General features: G+C 44.3%; 1 non-coding gene across 1 annotated transcript; it reads right to left on the bottom strand.

Annotated features, from left to right (window-relative positions):
- Positions 1-7,105: 7,105 nt before the first annotated feature.
- LOC115063014 lies at positions 7,106-7,211 on the bottom strand. Its single transcript, XR_003842896.1, has one exon. It is a non-coding gene; the product is annotated as a U6 spliceosomal RNA (small nuclear RNA).
- Between the last annotated feature and the right edge of the window lie 161 nt (positions 7,212-7,372).

The following is a 7,372-nucleotide window of genomic DNA, read 5'->3' as shown; positions in this document are numbered from 1 at the left end:
TCCCTTCCACTTCCCAATCAAAGGCTCTAGCCTTTATTTGACCAGACAGAATGGGGAGAAGGGTCACATGAAATCATCTGAGTCCGCTATCTACTCCTAATCAGGGCAGCCCCTCTTGAGAAATGAGAATTAACATCAGAATACAAACAGCACTAGGGAAACCCACAACACACTCCCCTCATTTTTCAAGGTAGTTCCTCTATCCATGGCTTCCTATGAAATGATTGTCCAGTTCAGATACTCATTCTGAAGTCACTTCCTTCTCTTATCCATTCTGAAGTAAGATGGGGATAGAAAGAAAGACCACTTACACCCAAGGACAGGATTCACAGTTCTAATCCTTCCTTTCTAATCATACAGTCCTCTCTTTGGGGACCAGGGTCAGAGAGACTAAGCCATGCATGTATGCACAGAGAAGAGGCAGGGTTCATTGTCTATGAGTAGACATTAACTTTGTGCATCAAGATGGCAGGCAGGTGGCAAACAGAGGTGGACAGCATGAGGGTACACATGTTTCCTTGAGTTGAGCACTCCCTGTGTCCAGACAGTAGCTCAGATTCCAGGAGAGGTGACTTCAGCAACTAGAGACTGAGGGGTACACCTACGGAAGAGGCAGTGAAGAAGCAGGACACAAAAGAACTGATTTAGGGAGAAAGAAGAGAGTCTAAAGTTAAGTCCATAAACTAGACGAGACTGACCTGGACTTTTAAGGAACAGCATTACAGAAAGCAAAGAGCACTTCTTGAGACCTCACTAAGGACTGATAAACAGACAGTTGATGGAAAATGACTAACAGCAGAAAATTAATCCATTCCTTGTTTATACCTTATCCTACATGTACAAGTCTTTATAGCTAGCTTGTACCCCTTACAATCCAATAAGTTCAGATATGGTTATTGTATTACTTAACTTTCTATTGCTGTGATAAAACACCATGACCAGAGCAGCTTATAGCAGAATAGGTTTGTGTGGGCTTATAGTTCCAGAGAGATAAGACTCATTATGGCAGAAATCACGGCATGGCTGCATACATGGTGCCAAGAAATGAAAACTGAGAGCTCATATCTCAACCTCAAGCTCCAAGCAGACAGAAAAAGCTGGGAGTAAGGTGAGGCCTTAAAAGCTCTCAACCCATCTCCAATAATGAACTTCCTCCAGCAAGGCCATGCCTCCTAAGCCTCCCCTAACATCACCACCAGCTGGAGACAGAATGCTCATCATATACATGAACCTAGAGGGACAGCCTCACTCAAGATACCATATTCACCCTCTTCAAATCCTCATTTAGCCTAATGGAATATAAATTGCCTAGTTCTCACTTATCTTGTCTAGCAGCTAAGCTAATATTCCCTATTATCTTTCATTTATAAGAGAGAGAGACAGAGAGAGACAGAGACAGAGAGAGACAGAAAGAGACAGAGAAAAGTGTGTACAATTCCCTTCTATGTGATTTCTTCATAAAAGTTCAGAGAGGCCTTGTAGGCAGAGCTCCAGATATTAAATTCTTCATTTGATTTGTAAATAATGTTTTTAAAGACATTAGCAGAGCTGTTCTTCACATATAACATAAAATATATCAGCAGCTTACCTTCTACTAGATTATTTTTATTTTATGTGATCTCTATATATTTAGATCTCCTTTGATCTAGGAAACTGAGACTAAATGTGAAGAAAATTCCAGCCATTAAGTGAATCATTTAAGAGATGGCCAGTTTCAGTGAAAAATGTCAAAATAAAGTCTAAGCGAATATCAAGTTTACCCAAGTGGCCCTGCTTGTCCTAAAAAGACAACAGCATGGCCAGGTTGTTGCCATATTTATTCCCTTGATGTTTGGTCAAATTGTCCAGGGCAGAGCACACACAAAAAGCTGACACTATGGATGTAGCAGGCTTTCTCTCACTCAGAAACATCTTAGATGTATCCACCACTTCGTAAGTTTTATTTTAACCTCTTGATGGGATTGCAGGAAGAGGTGAGGCATTGGAGAGATAATCAGATTCTGATTCTGAGATCCTCGCCAACTGGATCACTAACCTGATACAGAGATTTCGTATCCTTGCCCTTTGCACTACATGAGGATATTGACAAAAGCAGTCATTTGTAAACCAGGAAACAACCCTTCACCATCAACCACATCTGTGGGCATCTCTAACAAGGAATTCCCAGCCTCTAGAAATAAAGTTCTGTTGTATGTAGCTACTCAGTCTGTAGTATTCAACTCAAACCAGTTGCAACAACGCAAATCAGTTAGGACATGGACTAAGCCAAAGACCTAAATCCTGTCAACTCTAGCACAAAACTTGATCAGCTAGACAGGCAAGAGAGAAAGTATGGGGGAAAACGCTACAGCTTAGAAAGTATACTGATGCTCATGTAAATAATAGAGAATTGCCTTATAAGTAATGCAAATACGCTTTGGTATTGAATAATTCTCTGTGCCAGAGACTTTTATTGGTGTTAGCTTTGTTTCTTTCAGTGGCATTAGAAGATCCTATTAATGACACTAAAAGATATGATATTGTTATTGTTACATAAAATTACACTGTTGATGTTCAGAGACATTAGTCACAGACGCAAGCCCACACAGCCACGCAGGGCAGATCTGGCAAACACAGAAATGGGTAACAGGAGCGTGTGTTGGGGCCAGCAAGTCGTCCTGGAATTCTCGCCCATCACTGTTATCTCCTTTCTCACCCATCATCTCGTGGTTGCCAAGCCTGAGTCCTCAAAGATCCTCATCAACAGAGAGAGGCTCAGGTCCTAGAGAAAGAGGGCTACACTTTACTTTTCTGACTGTAGTGAAACACTGTGACTAAAAAGCAACTTAAAAAGGTAGCTGGGTAGTGGTGGTGCACACCTTTAGTCCCAGCATTCAGGAGGCAGTGGCAGATGGATCTCTTGAGTTGGAGGCCAGTCTGGTCTATAGACTGTGTTTCAGGATAGCCAGGGCTACACAGAGAAACCCTGTCTTGAAACGACTGCACCCCAACCTCCCCAACCCCCCAAAAGGTTTTATATCTTTCGATTCTAGATCATAGGTCATCACTGAGAGAAGTCATGGTAGGATCTCAGCAAGAGCCTGAAGGCAGGTGGGCTTACTGGCCTGCAGAGCGGGAATCCAACAAGAACCACAAGGAAGATGCTCACCAGCAGGCTCCCTGGCTCAGGCCCAGCAGCCTTGGGGATGGCACCACCCTCAGTGGGATGGGCCGTTCCGGGTCAAGCATCAACCAAGACAGTCCAGGACAACAGGATCTGGAAAAGTCTTCAATTGATATTGCCTCTTCCCAGATGGCTCTATATTATGTCAAGTGGGCAATCAAAACTGACCGGGACATAAGAGCTCCTGTTAGATAGCACAGTGTCTTCCCATTTGGCACGAGCAGCTAGGAGGACCCACATGAAGGCTGAAAGATGAACTCAGCACAGGCAGGGATTCCTTTGCTTTCCCTATGTCTGGGGCTTTGCGTCAGGGACTGGAACTGCCCTTCCCCCGTCATGACATAGGAACTCATTGGGAATTCTGACTCAGGATTTTTGCATCTGTTGTTGTGCCTTGGACAAGGTACTCTCTGGAATTCTAATTCTCTATGTAGAAAGTGGGACACACAGGGGACTAGATAGAGTTGTGGGCAGCAAATGAGAACACAAGGGAACTGTCTTGCATGAGGCAAGTGCTCAATAAGAGCCAATGTTGTCCTTTTAAATATAAATCTCACAAAAAATGAGACTCTGCTTCATCCTTGGATATATTTGTCCTGACAGTGTTTGGCATAGAGCAGGCACTCAATATTTTTAATGAATTAATGAGTGAACGGATGAGACAAATCACTTAGCTGCAAGCTTTAACTCGTTCATTGAAATTCAGAAAGCTCAGACCTGAACAGACATTTCTCAAAAGAAGACATACAAGTGGCCAGCAGGTACATGGGGAAAAAATGATCCACATTGCTAATCACCAGGGAAACACAAATTAAAATCACAATGAGCCATCAATCCACACCTACCAGAAAAACTGCTACTAAAAAGTAATAAATATAAAGATGAAGTGCTGGGAATGTCACTCTGAAGTAAAGTGCTTGCCTAGCATGCATGAGATCCTGGGTTCAACCTCCACCGTAAGACAAACAAAACTGCTGGTGAGGATGGGGGGGAAGTCGGCCATATGGAAAGCAGTGGGATGCTTATCCAAAAATAAAAAATGCAGTCCTCCCATGTGGGACCGTGAGAAGTAGCCTGGTCCTTGGTTGAGCTAAAGCTAGAAGCCCCGGAGACCCTGAAGGGACAGTAGGAGCTTTGTCTGCTCCAAGGCACCAGGCCCTGTCACTAGCCACAGCCCCCCCCCCACATATTTGTGGCCATAAGTCATATAAGGGCAACGGCCCAAGCCCCCTACATTTAGATGAAGAAAAGAGATGTGACCACAGGTCACATATGCTCAGGACAGATCTCCATTCTAATGAGATACCTAGAGACCTGGCGGGCTTAACCAATAAGCTTTCCTTCCCAGACATCCCTCCCTGCAAAAGGTATTTATTTTCATGCCCACCCTGAGAAGTAGGGGGTGGTTTTACACATCCACTTTCTGCCATGACAATAAATGCCTTAAAACCAAGGATCGCTTCTTTTCATAAGGATCTGCTGTGGGAAGCTGCCGTAAAATCTCCCATAGAAAGCCTCTCTACACTTCCGGACACAACTGCCACTACACCCAAGCTGCTGTCAAGACAGGGACTCTCACCGTGGGACCAGCCAGAGCTCTCCCCTTTTCCCTGGCCCCCGACTAGATCCAGCCTGCGGGCCCCCATTCTGTTCTCGGCCTTCCATGGCTCCCATCAGTGCCTGGATATCTGAGAGCCTGAGAACCAGATGGCCCCAGCTTCTTTGCAGGCCCGGGGACCCCCAAGACAGCTCTGACTGCCAGAAACGCAGAATGCTTTCCTTCCCCAGAGGACTGTCCCGGGGCTTCCCTTCGGCCCAATTCCTGGGACAGAATGGGGTACATATGGTAAAACTTCCCTCTTGGCGCCTCCCCAAGCAGCCATGTCCCGTGGCGGACCAGATATGGGACCCACAACCGTACACTCCCATAGGCCTATTTCTAAAACTACCAAGTGATCCAGCGGACTTGCCCCTGGATGTATCCAGGTATCCGACCCCCGTGATTATTCACAATAGCTGAGACACAGAACCAAATGGGGTTCCCATGCGCTGATGAAGAGATATAGACAGTGTGATGTAACTAAACAGGGGAATATCATTCAGCCTTTCAAAAATGAAGCTGTGAGTTTTAACAACGTAGATAAAGAGTCATCAAGCAAGGCAGCCAAGCATTAAAAGGCAAACATGGAGTGGTCTCACCTTTATCCGCTGTGTCTCATAGAAACAGAAAGAAATGGAGTGTAAGGAGGCGGGAGAGATGTCAGTCAAAAGATACCGAAGTTACGTCAGATACCAGGAAGAAGCTGTCTGGCATGATGCACAGCACAGGGACTGCACTTACATCATGGCCTTGTAAGTTGTTTAAGGGGCAAATTTGAAAAGGTCTCAACGACAAAACGGGAACCTACGTTTAGTCATTCCAGGGTACAGCCATGAAAATAAGATACCACAGGCTGTGATATACCACGATTTTGTTCATCAAGAGATTCAAAATTAAATACAAAGAAAGTCTAAGTTACTAAAATAGTGACTAGGCAAATTCAATAAAATAAAGGCACATGAAAAGCCCTTCGGGACTTTTGAAACATACTTTTTTTGGAAACTTAGCGTGGATGCCACTGACCTGCTAGAGTGAGGGTTTTAGCTTCTTGACACCCTCCTCCTGACGGGTGCTTCTCTGTTTTTTTTCCCCCCGAACAGGTGATCCCTCCTCTTCACAATGATCACTCTCTTTCGCTCCTTCCCACTACAATATTCGATGCTGGCCCAGAGCCGTTGTATTCCCAGAATCTCAGTTTCAGTGCTGAAATTCTGTGCTCAGGAAAGCCCTCTTCACCCAGCTGGCACCTAGACACCTTTGAGCTGGGAAGGTGTAACTTTGGGTACCATTAGCTCTAATCCAGAATGCCTCCACAGCTCATCCCTCTGAGCCTGCCGTCTGCCACAGGCAAGCTCTGCTTTCCTCCACCAACTTTGGATATAATCAAAAGAGGGAAAAAAAAGGTAAACATAAGTGCAAATGGTAAGTCTATAAAAATATAAATAATGTATTTCATATATCACAACAGGAAATTATTCTTGTCCCCTCAAGGTTTCGTTTCTTAAGAGGGGTTGCTTCAACAGTGGAAACCAGCCTTATAATGAGTCAAGTGTCAGCAAGTTCCCCTGAAACTGAGACTGCGTGGTTTCAATGTACAGGGTTTCAAAGGTTTTTGGGATATGTGCCTTTGCAGCCTCCCATAATCAGGACTGTAAAGCCCCTCACGGGAGGAAGGACCAGTCAGACTTTCTCCCCTAATCCTAGCAAGGCCAACTTATCTTATCCAAGTGAACGTTGTTCTCTAGGAGAATTAACACAGTGTAGCACTGCTTGTCAGATGGATTCTTGTTCCATGGGGCTTGTGCCTTGATGCTCATGGATGATAAGGACATGTTTATACGGTAAAGACGCACAAACATCGCTCGCCTGTTGACAAGTTCCTTTCTTGCACAACGTTCCTCCCAACTATCATCAGAAACTATTGCCATTTAGAAACAGCCCGTGAGAGGCAAATATGGAGCTGCCTTTGAGCAGCTCAGTTTCGAACCGATGCCCAAGAAGGAAAGGCACGTTAGTGGAACATAGTAGGTGAACACCTGCGATTATAAAACCCTAGATTTGGATCCTCAGAAAGCAGTTCTTGTTCATTCATTCTGCTCACCCCTTCTCCTGTGGATGCTTAACTTTTATCATCTCATATCTTAGCCACATGGATGCTGGGTTTTACCCAGCACCAACCCAACTATTGCAAAGAAAAGCCACTTAGCCTCTCCCATGCCCACTCTCAGATTTCATCATCTTTCTGCCCCACCCTCAACGTTAAAGTGAAAATCAGTGCTAGAGGGAATCTATCACCATCATCTTAAAGAGAAATTAACTTTGACTTATTATTTATTTATTTTTAAAAGATGGAATGCTTTATAGATTTCATGCCATCCTTGTTCAGGGGTCATGCTCATCTTCCCTGTATTGTTTTAATTTTAGTATAAGTGCTGCTGGAGACAACACCCAATTTTGATATTTTATTTTTAGTCAGCATGAAGAGGAAGAGGAGGAAGACGCAAGAAGCAAGAAGGAGAAGGAGAAGGAGAAGGAGAAAGAAGAAAGAGAAAGAGAAAGAGAAGGAGAAAGAAGAAGGAGAAAGAGAAGGAGAAGGAGAAAGAGAAGGA

Source organism: Mus pahari, chromosome 22 (assembly GCF_900095145.1).
Source record: "Mus pahari chromosome 22, PAHARI_EIJ_v1.1, whole genome shotgun sequence".
Classification (NCBI taxonomy): Eukaryota; Metazoa; Chordata; class Mammalia; order Rodentia; family Muridae; genus Mus; species Mus pahari.
Note: the sequence above shows the minus strand (reverse complement) of the source record. Positions and strands in the feature narration are given on the sequence as shown.